Raw genomic sequence first — 12867 nt, 5'->3', positions numbered from 1 at the left:
AATTCAGATCCTCTAACTCTATACTATTTTATTTACTAGTCTTTTATTTAACTCAACTGTCTTTTGACATATAAAGAAATTGAGAGTCAAAATGGGGAAAGAGCTTTTTTTATATCGTGATCTCTATTTGTCTGTCTCTCTGTGTCTTTCTGTCTGTGTATATTTCTGTCTCTGTGTGGATCTCCTCTTCTTCTTTTTCTTCTCTTCTTTCCCCCTCTCTCTTCCTATCCCTCTCCCCTCTCTCTTTCTATCCCTTCTTTCTGTCTCTTTCTCTGTCTCTCCCTCTATCTCTCTGTCTCTCCCTCTCCCTCTCTTTCTCCTCCTTCTTCTCCCTTTCCCTCTCCCTCTTCCTCTTCCTCTCCTTTCCTCTCCTCTCCTGTCCTCTTCTCTCTTCTCTTCTCTCTGTCTCTCTGTCTCTCTCTGTCTCTGTCTCTCTCTCTGTGTCTCTCTCTCTCTCTTCCTAGCCCCCCTCTCTGTCTCTGTCTCTCTCTGTCTCTCCCTCTCTGTCTCTTTCTCCCTCTATCTTTCTCTCTCCCTCTTCCTCTCTCCCTCTTCCTCTCTCCCCTCCCTCTCTTTCTCTGTGTCTCTGCTCTCTCTGTCTTTCTGTCTCTCTGTCTGTCTGTCTCTCCCTATCCCCATCTCTGTCTCTCTCTGTCTCTCTCTCTCTCTCTCTCTCTCTCTCCTCCCTCTCTGTCTCTGTCTCTCTCTGTCTCTCCCTTTCTCTGTCTCTTTCTCCCTCTCTCTTTCTCCTCTTTCTCCTTTTCCCTCTCCCTCTTCCTCTCTCCCCCTCCCTCTCTTTCTCTCTCTTTCTCTGTCTCTCTCTCTGTGTCTCTCTCCCCCTCACATATACTTGGCACAATGATGTGTCTGAAGCATCTCTGGAAGCAAGGAGACTATATCTTATTAGCAATCATGACTAAGCAATTAATTTCATAACTATGTTTCCCAGCAAAGACAGTTTCATTTATAGCCTCTCCTCTCTGAGAGCTGGAAGGCTTCCTCTCAAACACCACACCCCCCAGGCTTCCTTTTATTTGAGAAACCTGGCTGTCCACGCCTGCCAATAGTTCTTGTTGGCAGGATTGGAAAGTGATGACTAAAGCTGTGTACCCACCATGCCAAGATGAGAGGGGGAGGATAAAGAACCCAGCAGACAAATTGTGGGGGGGGGGGGGAGAGACAACAAAACAAGGAGTCCATCCTGGCAGCCAGATTGTTGTCAGCAAGTTTGTGGGACAGATTTCTCTGATCGTGTCTCTCTGGCCAGAAGGCATTCAAGAGCACAGTGATCTCCTGCACACACACTATAAGGATTCATTCTCTGGATGTGGGACCAGGACAGCTCTTTCACAGAATCATAAAATCAAGACCCTTAGTAGAGTTAGAAGGCAGTCCCATTCCTACTCAGATTGCCCGGTCATGATTCAACAAGCATTAATTAAGTGCCTACTATATCCCAGGCATTGTGTCAACAGCTGACAGGCAATAAAACCAGTCCCTGACCTCAAGGAGCTTCTGTTCTAACTATTAAGAGAACATGTGCTCGACTAGGTACATAATGTATACAAAGAAGGCACAAATCAGTCCGAAAGGAGAAGATTGGGGAAAGTAAGAGGAGGGGATGGGAGCCAGAACATTCCAGGACTTGAAGGGATGGCGGGGGGGAGAGTCAGAACAAAGGCATGGAGTGTCATGTGTAGAGAACAAGTGGTCCAGTGTAGCTGGAGTGTAGAGTGTTGTTGTTCCAACACTTTGTGACCTCATTTGAGCTTTTCTTGGGAGAGATACTGTAGTGATTTGCCAGTTCATTTTACAGATGAGAAAACTGAGGCAAACAGAGTTAAGTGACTTGCCTAAGATCATACAACTAATAAGTGTCTGAGGCTGGATTTGAACTCAGGAAGATTAGTCTTTCTGACTCTAAGCTTGGCACTCTATCCACCGCACCACCTAGCTGCTCGTATTGGGTATAGGGGGCATAGTAAATTTATTGAGAATGAAAAAATAAGAAGGGGTTAGGTTGTAAGGAGAACTTTAGATAAGTTCAGAGAACTTTGCATTTGATCTTGAAGGTAATATGGAGCCACTGAAGTGAACCACTGAAGCTTATTAAGTACAAGGGATGGGAATGGTGGGGGTGATATGATCAGACCTAATAATTATTGATAAATAAATCCTGATCTCTAAAGTCCTTTCCATTTCTGAATCATTTGATTCTGTGAACCAGACTGAATTAATGATGGAATTTCAGACAGTAGGAGAAGTGGGAAGGCATGGGGGCAGGAATGGGAAGGCATTTTTTTTTTTGTGAGGATGGGAAGAATTCCTGAGGCCCTTCAAATGATTCCACATAAACCAGTATATAAATTAGTATTCCTACCTCTCAAAATGAATGAATAAACTATACCCCCGAGTCTTCAGAATAACCTTCTTAGAACAGGCTAGTAGCAAAAGGAGGCACAGGGAGAGGTTTCTGATATTGGACATCTAACTATCACCCATACATCTCTTAATCCATGTAATTTGTCAGTACTAACTGAAGCTCACCAGCAGCTCCTCATGGGCTGGGGAGCAGGGGGAGGGGGGAGGGCGCAATGGTTCTAAGTAACTCTTTACTAAACAAACATTTTGTGCTCCTTTCTTATTCTGTGTATGTCTCATGTTTCCTTGACCCTCACGTGTAGTTTGGTTGATGAACCTTACTTACTCTTCTTGGTACCATATTGCCCCCAGGTTACTTCTCTCAGCTTGTCAGCTAAGTTTCAGGAGGATATCAGACGGACTTAAGAATGCCCTGACTTTGAGACCTCCTTTTACTTCACCCTGTAATGTACTTCAGGTGTAGAGAGTTCAAAGATTGGTGATCCTACAATAGTCCAACCATATGTTTTGTTGTGTGGGGAGGGGGCTTCCTAGTTCTCAGATCTGGACTGTACCCTCCATAGTAAGAGCAGGATACCACAGGGCAACACAGGTCAGCGAGAGTCCAGGTGTGAGGGCTGGAAGGTGACAGTCACTACTGGAAATGTTTTTTTAGAATCAGATAAGGAGCAGTGGGGAAGGCCTGCCCCTCCTGGGTCATCTGCCTGACAAAGCTCTGATCTGCTGTGCTAGTTATAGAGCTAACCCACAATTTTAAGGAGTCTTCAGGCATGATGTAGGTTGACTGGTCTTTTGTTGTGATCCTCTTAGGGAGTAAGAACTGTAACTCATTCTGGCTTCTCCCTTTTTTCTTATCCCATCTAACTCTTATCCTACACTGAATTTAGGGCTTTTATTTATTATTTTATTATTATTATATTTGTGTTTTTATATTTATTTTTTTCCAAACTGATTGCTTTATTGTTCTGTGAGGGTAATGGTAACATTTAAAATGTAACTCTCCTCAGAGTCCTACTACAAAGATCTGAACCCATTTAATAATTTAATATTCAAATAAGGCATTTAATAAGTATTTCTTGAAAGGGTTTAACTGTGTGCCACACAATTACATACTGTTTACATGATTCTATAACTGTATTCACTGCCTAGTTAGCATTTGACGCCAGCAAATACCAGAAGTCACCCTTATCCATGGAATATGTGTGCCATGAATGAATGAGCATGGTGGCTACTGAATTATTTTTCCCTTAAGGCAGTCCTCTCTCATTTTCCTCTTTAAGCCTTCCCTCTCCTCTATGTCTCCCAACTCGAGGGAAGGAACATGGCCTGTCTGTCAGCTAAATGAGTCCAGATATCCGTGAACCAATGTTGCACCTGATGAGGCAGAAGAACCATTCACAAGAAAGCATGAAACTGTTGGTGAAAGTTCCTGCATAGTTTAAAAGAGAAATAAGAATTGTGAGAGCAGAATTTATGATCGTCACTGCAGAAATAATTGGCAGAATAGGAAAACTTGAACCTACAGTGGCAAGCCTTGCCAAAGAATCAAAACAGAAAGAAAATGATTGAAAATTCAAATATGCTGAAGTGAAGAACAATCTGAAAGAAGAGGAACAAAAAGCAACATGAAACAAAAACATGATCACCATGCACGTAAAAGATAGTGATTTAAAAAACAGGATATATAAAGGAAATTTAAGGATTAAACATACAACTTGAGGGATGGAATAGAGGAAGACTTGGGAAGCCACTATGGAAGACACTGGACTTGGAATCTTTTTAGTGTGGGAGCTGCCAATGAAGAATCCTTTCTGTCAGTACAGCTTGAGTTGCCTGGAACTCTGAGAATTTACTTGCTCAGGATCATACGGCCAATGTATGTCAAGATTTGAACTTGGCTAGTTCTGGTTTGGAGTCTAACTCACCATCCACATTTCAACACATTGTCTCACAGCATTCATTGTCCTTTTCTGATATTTTGTGGGGGATTCTCCTCTTCCTAACTTATCTATGACTTCCTCAAGAATAGAGCCTATTAAAAAAAGACTATATAAAAAATAATAAAATAAAAAAATAAAACTTAAGGCATTATATATATAACTGTCAAAAAAAAAAAAAGAATAGAGCTTAGAGCTTATTTTTCCTGCTACCTCTTTGTTCTCTACAATACCTGGCACAAAACTGGGCATATAGTAAAGACTCAGAAAAAATTGATCAATTGATTAATTTGTATAGTATTGCAATTGTTGGGGATAGATTGAGGCTTAGGTCATTGCAAGTAGTGAGTAGAGATAAGAATAGAAATATATATGTTATATATAATAGAGGCAGTTAGAGATAAAAATAGAAAGGTCTCTTATTCCAGTGTGATAACTTCAGCTTTTAAAGCCATTTAATAAGGCAATGCTCTTCTGGTATCTGGAGTCATGTGATCATGATGCTTAAGTTGCTAACCAGAGACTATATTTTCTGGTGTCCACTTCCCACATACTCCTTCCAAGTTCCGACTTTCTGCCTTTCACTGTCACATTCCTCCTCTTCGGGCATAACTTCTAGATGCCTCTTACCAACTCCTTCTCCTTCCCTACACTGACATTTCCCCACTCTCTTTATTCTCATGTATCCCAAGAGGCTGCCATTCAGAATCTTGCCCTTTTTCAGTGTACTTCATTGGCTATGTGAACATTCTACCTATCAGTTATCATTGAAACTTCTCTGTGTCTTCTTAGATTTGTGACTATCAGTCCAGCACTCACACAGCCTAGTTGGCTGCTTTTCACTCTTCCTACATGCCCTGAGGACCTACTTTTCCATTCATAAATTACCCTGATGGCCTTTTATGTTGCTTTTCTACATAAGACTTTGTCATAGCCTGCTTACTCTTCATTGTGTGTCTTTACACTGTTATTGGATTACTTGCAAGGTTGTCTTCAGAAAGCATAGTGTCTTGTGATTTGTAGCCAAATAAAATCTCCAGGGGAATATTGTCATTTAAAAAAGATGTACTTTTATGTCAGCAAGCAGCTTAGGGTAATTGAAAGTGTTGGATAGTTTCTTAAATGCAGTCTCTTTGCCTCTTTCCATGCTATTCTGGATTGAGCTCATGATTTACCTGTGCTATCTATGATATTATATGTATGTAAGTATATATAGATATATCTATATTTATGCATAAAGTATCCATATATGTGTATGATATAATATATATCACGAGAAGCTCACTTCAAAGTTAGGAAGACATGAATTCTAGTGTAGCTTCTGATACATACTGGCTATATAATTCTGGGCAAGGCATTCTCAGTATTCCCAAGGCAATTCTTCAAGAGTCTAAGATTCAGGACAGTGACTGATCTGTACTGACAGAAGGAATTTTCTCCCTGGGAGTTCCCTATGCTGAAGAATTACGTGTACGTGTGTGTGTGTCTTTATTTTTTATGTATGCATACATACACACATATCTACGTGTATGTGTCTAGTATATATTCTACATATCTACCCTGTGAGTTAATAAAATATGCTTTATCTACTTTGTTTTTCCAATGTGGATTATTAGACCATTTCTTTCCACAACCATGGCTCTCACTGAAAAAGCCCTATAGTGTGCTGGGAGCTTAGTATAATCAAGACAACATGCTCTACAAACAAGTGCTTCTATAAATATCTTTTCATCACCAGAAAATTCAATTATTTGGATTTAGTATAAGATCTCCTCTATGACCTGAAGACTTTAGTGAAGCTTATATCTCCTTTTTATGCCTTACTTGATACTTAGCAGATCACTGGACAGAGCTATTTCCAACAGAGCTAGTCTCATGGCATCATATAACTTTTATGTATACATGGGAGAGATACTTTGTTTAAGAAAAGCCTTTAAAAGTGTATATTTTTCATAATTAACAGATGTGAGATAGATGTTAGATTCTCCAGTGCAATTGAGTATTCTCCATATATTTCAATCAGCTATGTTACTCTGAAGAGGGAATCTACTATAAAAAAATCATCTTCATGAGCTTTCCTGTTTCCTTCTCATGTTTTCATCAAGGAAACCCCTTGTACATGTGTAGACTATTCTTATAAAGATCTTCTAGAGATGAAAAAATGAACATCTATTTTTGAATTTTTTCTTAAAGATTTTTTTTTGGGGGGAGGTAATAATGCCACAATTCATTTGGAATTGTCCCTTTCCCCCTCTTTTTCATTCTCTTAGAATCTTCCTCTTTTGAGATTCAAAAAGAAAAAAAAGCAATCCCCAAGTGCCTTTAAAATTGTGCTGCCTCTAGCATTGGAAAACAGTAGGTTTCTCCCACATTTGGCCAGTGTAACCATACTTCCTGATTTCATTTCTTTAAGTGCCATTGCCTCAGTAAATCCAGGGCTAGGTGAGGCAGTGCAAATGTGGCGGTTCCACTCTTGTTAGTCCTGAGAACAGAGTACCATAATTATTTAGAAGCTGAAGTGGGAGATTTTTGGAAAAGAACTCAGCCACTTTCAGGAGGCTATAAATAATAAGCCAATGAATCATTGCCCACATATTTAACTATCTGAGCAGGCATTTACTGGTGCTTTCCTGGAACTGCTTCCTTATCATCATAAAAACCACAGTCACTGATACCAGGAGAGTGTTCTTGAAATTCCATCACACAAAAAAATGGCAGCCACCTACAGACCATTCTCCAGAACTCTACAATGGTAGAGCTATAGCCTAAATTCTTTGTTTAAAAAAAAAGGACTTGATAAAAAGGAAATACTTTGTGAAGAGGGAATTGGTTATTGATTGATTATAAATCTGGAAAGCTCTATAGAACTTTCTAAAAATACATCCCTTTGCCTCTCAGCACTCTGACAGTGCTAATTATGGTAGAGCTTTGATCCTCTATAGTTGGCTACATACCCCTTCCTCTCTTGTGGGTCTGTATTCAAATCTTTAAATAAACTGAAAGTTTAACCCAAGAACCAGACATCAGACTGGGTGCTCAATTCAGCTACAGAATGATAGACTTCTCTAAAAATACTATTGACAGCTTTAACTCTCCCATAGGGAAACTGTAGTCACTTCTCAAAAGCAGTCATTGATTAAAAGGCTAATGATGGGACTTTTAGTTAAAATGCTTTATCTAAAAGGCACTTATCTAGGATACAGTGTTTTCTAGGGACAAAGGATAATTAAAAGTGATCCTTTTGTTCTCTCTTTGCAACCAGGTATTCATAGGTTTCTCAAACTCAGATTAGTAAGTCATTATGGAAATCCATTTCAAAATCATGTCCATCATCATCGATGACCAAATATTTAGCCAAGTACTGTGCTAGACACTAGGCACACAAAATAAAAATGAAACAATCCTTGTCCCCAAAAGAGCTAACATTCTATTGGGGGACACATATGCATAAAAAAAAGAATATACAAAATATGATAGATAACATTCTTCTTCAGTCTAGTTAACTTGAGCCTGAGGACTTTTCACATTGCCTTTTATTCTTCCCTATTTATCTAGAAACACACCAGAATTTTCATAGGTAATTTTAATCAGCATTTATGCTACTAAAGTTTCTCCAAGGTTAAAGTGTTCTTTAAGTGCCTCATCATGGCATGGAGGTGAACCTTTTTAAGGTTATTTATTCAAGGATCTGCTAGTATGAAGCAGCTAGGTGGTTCAGTGGGTAGAGTACCAGCCCAGAAGTCAGGAGGACCTGAGTTCAAATCTGGCCTCAGACACTTAACACGTACTAGCTGTGTGACCATGAGCAAGTCACTTAACCCCACTTGCCTCAGGGGAAAAAAAAGCGCTAAACAAAGGATCTACTGGTGGAATGAAAAGTTCAGGCAGGTCCCACATGCTAGAAAGACTTTGAGGATGACCTTTCAGTGGCTCGAGGGAATGATGTAGCCCATTGCTCTACAGTTAGCCATTGATTCATGGAGGCCACTGGGATAATCAGGCTACAAATATGCATTGGTGAAGAGAACTTCACACTAATAAAAACAAGGTTTCTCACAACAATGAAATACTAATATTCTGGAATATTAGGCAAGGTGAAGTTATGTTAATGATTTACTAACTTCCAACGTGAAGATTTTTGTATCTTTTAGAACCTCTCTTTTGCATGGGCCATTTTTCCATTTAGAAAGGGAATTATTAATGTGTGGTAATATCTCAGTTTGATTAGTCCTTGTCTGGAATTGATTCTAAAATGTTACTGATTGTCATATTTTATTTTGTTCTTTACAACTTATTTCCCAGATTACATTATGCCTTTTTTTCCCCTTTCTGTAAGTATTGCTATGGACATTGACCAATGTAGTAAAATTGTAATACGACCTGCCTCCTTGAGTATAGGAATGCCTCTTTGCAGAATGGCTTCAGTACCTGGAGGATAGGGGTTGGTAGTGGGCAATGATTTCATTATCCAGAGGAGAAATGAAGGATTTATTGTTCTTATTCAGTCATTTCAATCATATCTGACTCCATTTGGAGTTTTCTTGGCAAAGATATTGCAGTGATTTGCCATTTTCTTCTCCAGGTCATTTTACAGATGAGGAAACTGAGGCAAATAGAATTAAGTGACATGCCTAGGGTCAAACAGCCAGTAAGTGTATGAAGCAATATTTGGACTCAAGAAGATGAGTTTTCTTGATTTGAGGCTCAGCATCCTACCCATTGTGTCACTTAGTTGATTGGACCAATTGTGATATCATGTGCCTTATCTATCATAGGAAACAAATCTGTGAAGCTCTCCCAGGGTTCCTGATCCTATGATAAGGTAGGGGACAAAAGCCCAAACCCAGGGATGACTTCCAGTCAGGGAGGAGCTCTCATCATTTTAGGCTGGGATGAAGAAGATGTGTAATTCCCAAATCACTTTCAAGATGAAAGTAATCCAAATTCTATTTGTAATAGAAAAACACGGCATAGAATACTGATGGTATAAACAGAAAGAGTTGTGTATTGAAATCAGAGGCACAGGCCATCATCATGATTTCCCAGTGGATGTCAATTATGATTTATAAGCATATCCAGTATACATATCAAGTCACTGATGCAACAATTGGTGGTGAACAGTTCTAGGGAAGAAACTTTGGGAAACTTGACCTCTTTCTGACTTCTTGCTTGGAATCAGTCAGTCTAAGCAACATTTATTGAAAAATTATAATGTTTTCATTACCACCATCCAGTGTGGCTCTGGGGGATACAGAGATATCTACCAGTAACAGTTTACATTTCTATAATATTTGAAAATTTACAAAGCACTTTCCACATAATAACTCTTAAGATCTGAAATGACTTATCAGTTGTCACATGACTAGAAAATGTTTTAGGCAGCTCTCCATCCCAGGTCTTATGCCTGGGAATTTGGTGATTTTTCCATTATGCCATTTCTGTCCCTTGCACTTAAAGAAGACCTTTACAAACTAGTTAGAGAGACAGGACTCTTGTTAATCTAAGTTCCATGAAGGCAGAAACTCTCTTTCTTTCTGCTTATAGTTGAATTCCCACTCCTTGCCATAGTGCATGGCACATAATGAGTGATTAATAAATACATGTTGACTTGACATAGGAAACAGAATAAGAAAACATTGTATTGGAAATTCATCACAGAGTCCCCAAAGTCAGGTGACTTAGGGTCCTACTTTTAATTTAGTCACAATTTGGACAAATCCCTTCCCCTCTTTACTGTTTGTAAAACAAAAGAGTTCAATTCAGATCTAGTTAAAACAGTGATTCAGGCTTCTTCCTGATTCTAACAGGAAACAGCCTAAACTTGATGGTAGAATAAAAATGCTGGAACAGGAAGAGATTGCAAATTAGAGGAAGATTTCGTGGAGGAAATGAAACTTCTTCAGGCTATGAGAAATTAATAAATGGACAGAAAGGAGCAAGGCAATAAATAAAGGGGAGGAGTCTGAGCAAGAGCTCAAAGATGGGGATTCCCTTGGCCTGTCTGAGGGAAAAGGGCATCTGCATTATGGGCCAAATGAGGAGATCTGGCTAGTCCTAGCTCTACCACTCCCAGGCATATACATTTGGGTAAATAACCTCTTCTTTTTGTGCCCCAGTTTCCCCATAGGTAAGGGAGATATTACCATCTCTATCAAACTCATGGAAGCGTTGTGATGGAAACTCTTTGCAGATTATCAAGGCCACAGAAATACAAATTTTTCTTCTTTCACTACTGCTGTGGTATGGAGATCCTCTCTCCGACAACCAGTCTTGGAGTGGAGGGACAACATCTGTCCCAGGTCTGTTTTCTGGCAATCAGTAATCAGCAACCAATCACAGGAGACTTCTTGGGGCTAGGAAGCACCTCTCATATTCTGGGAGAAATGAGTCACCAGCGGAAAAAAGGGCCAATAGGGTAGAGATAAACATCCCTTCTCTGTTAAGTGACTTCTCCGTCCAGGGTCCCATGGCTGCCTCCTTGCTCTTCAATGCTTTGGCAAACAAGAGTCCTAGATGTCTCTGTCTCTTGTCTGGCACATTACATTGGGTACTGATACTCAATGAACAGAATTCTCTCTGCAGTTCAGAAGATAAGCCAGTTCTGTGATTTTTTAAGTCTATATTAAAGTGGTTGTCCTAATTCTAAACCCAGATTATAGGTCAGTGCTTTGAAGATGGCAGGTACCTCGGTTGATAATAAATATTCCTACTTCTACCTAGAATTACTTCCCCTATAAATCAGATCTTTCTCCATACCTTCACTTTCCTCTGAGGTCAAGAATTAGATTTGAAGATGGCTTTGATGAGGAGGTCATTCTAGCTTGAGATCATAACCATTAGAAAATAGAATCCTATTTTCTATGAATGAAATAATCTGAACTGAAAAGGACCTTCTAGTCTTTTCTAGCTTATCCACCAAGTCCATGTGACTTTAACCAAATCACCCCCTTCAAAGGGTATGAAAGTGAAGGGGTTAGACGATATGGTCTCTCAGGTCCCTTCCCTTCTAGATATCTATGTCTCTAATAACCTACGATTAGCACCCCATGCTAAGTTAAAAAAAATCCTAAGAATGAAATAGTATTTGTGGCTGTCATTCTGTTGGTTCGGATTGAGTTTGCAATCCCAAAGCCTCAGATTTTCTTTTCAAATGAATAACTAATCATTCTTCCTCATTTTGCACTTGTTCGGCTGACTCTTTTTTCCTTTAAACACAAGTGAGGACTTTTTATCCCCATTAAATTCATCTTATTAGATTCAACCTCTCAAGATGATCACACAGAGTAACATCTGGGGCCTAGGAGGGAATCACTGGCTGGGTGTCTCTGGGTCTGCTCGGCTCATTTGGTTGCAGCAGGAGGCCAGGCTTTTGGATGTGATCTCAGTATGATCCATTTAGCTCTGCTTTGTGTCCCCAAATCTCATAAATACTTTTCCTCGGTCACAGGCGAGCTAGATCAAAACATGCAATTGGCAGCAGCCCAGTATGGTAGGAAGAGCTGGGTCCTTGATGTCAGGAGGCCTGGACAACTCACTGTATAATCTGTGGCAAGTGGGCTCATCTGCTGTAGCCTTGATTTCTCTATCTGTAAAATGGGGGGAGGGGGAGAAGAGTGCCTGCCCTGCTTACTTTACAGAATAAAGTAACATGATAGATTTAAAGACACTTTAGAAAGTTAAAAGCATCCGGCAGAGCTCTGCTTTTAGAACTAGTGAGAATTCTTGGCTCTCATACTTAGAATCTATATGCCTTTGGGCAAAATCACTTAACTTCCCTCTGTTCTGGCTCCTTTGTAAAAAGGAGATAATAATACCCATCCTAATTACCTCACAAGCTTGCTATAAGGCCCCAGAGTGATGGAAAACATGTAAGGTAGTATAATAATGTTTTATATATAATATTATATTTATTTATTATATTATTTATATGTTATAATGATTATATAGTATATTTTAATAGTTATATATTATACTAATGATTCTTTATTGCATATTAATGATTATATATTATAATTAGTATATAATGTATGTGTGTGTGTATATATATATATCTATATACACATATGTGCATATGTGTAAAACAGTTTAGACCACCAAAAGATGTATAAAAGTGGCTTTCTTACAAAACCCAGAGCAGCTGATTTTCATAGTGGATAACATGCCACGGTTGATGTCAGAAAGATTCTTCTTCCGGAGTTCAAATCTGGTTTCAGATATTTGCTAGCTCACACCAACTATGACCCAGCCAGGTTCCTAGGCAAGGAGTGAGAAGCCATCATGAAGGGAAGGGTGGGAAGTGTCCTGGGTATCAGGGTATCTGTCTTTTTTATGCTTCTCTAGCCTTGGGAACCCAGGAATGTTAGACACAAAATAGTGCGTTTCTTGCTTTGGTTCCAGAATGATGATAATGATCACAGCTCACATGTATGTATGTATGTATATAGTATGTTTATGTCATTTCACACAAGCAGAAACAGATGAAGTATCTTGGCCGAGATTAAATTCCAGTGTGGGTCAGAACAAGGATTCACATCCATGTCTTCCATCC

At 39.3% G+C, this 12867-nt stretch overlaps 1 protein-coding gene across 1 annotated transcript in view; it reads left to right on the top strand.

Annotated features, from left to right (window-relative positions):
* Positions 1-12867, top strand: part of MAPKAPK3 (MAPK activated protein kinase 3) — a 92190-nt gene that overhangs the window by 55506 nt on the left and 23817 nt on the right. The gene's annotated exons all lie outside the window — the stretch shown is intronic.

This window comes from Sarcophilus harrisii, chromosome 1, assembly GCF_902635505.1.
Source record: "Sarcophilus harrisii chromosome 1, mSarHar1.11, whole genome shotgun sequence".
NCBI classification, from domain to species: domain Eukaryota; kingdom Metazoa; phylum Chordata; class Mammalia; order Dasyuromorphia; family Dasyuridae; genus Sarcophilus; species Sarcophilus harrisii.
This window is presented reverse-complemented; position numbering and strand designations above follow the sequence as displayed.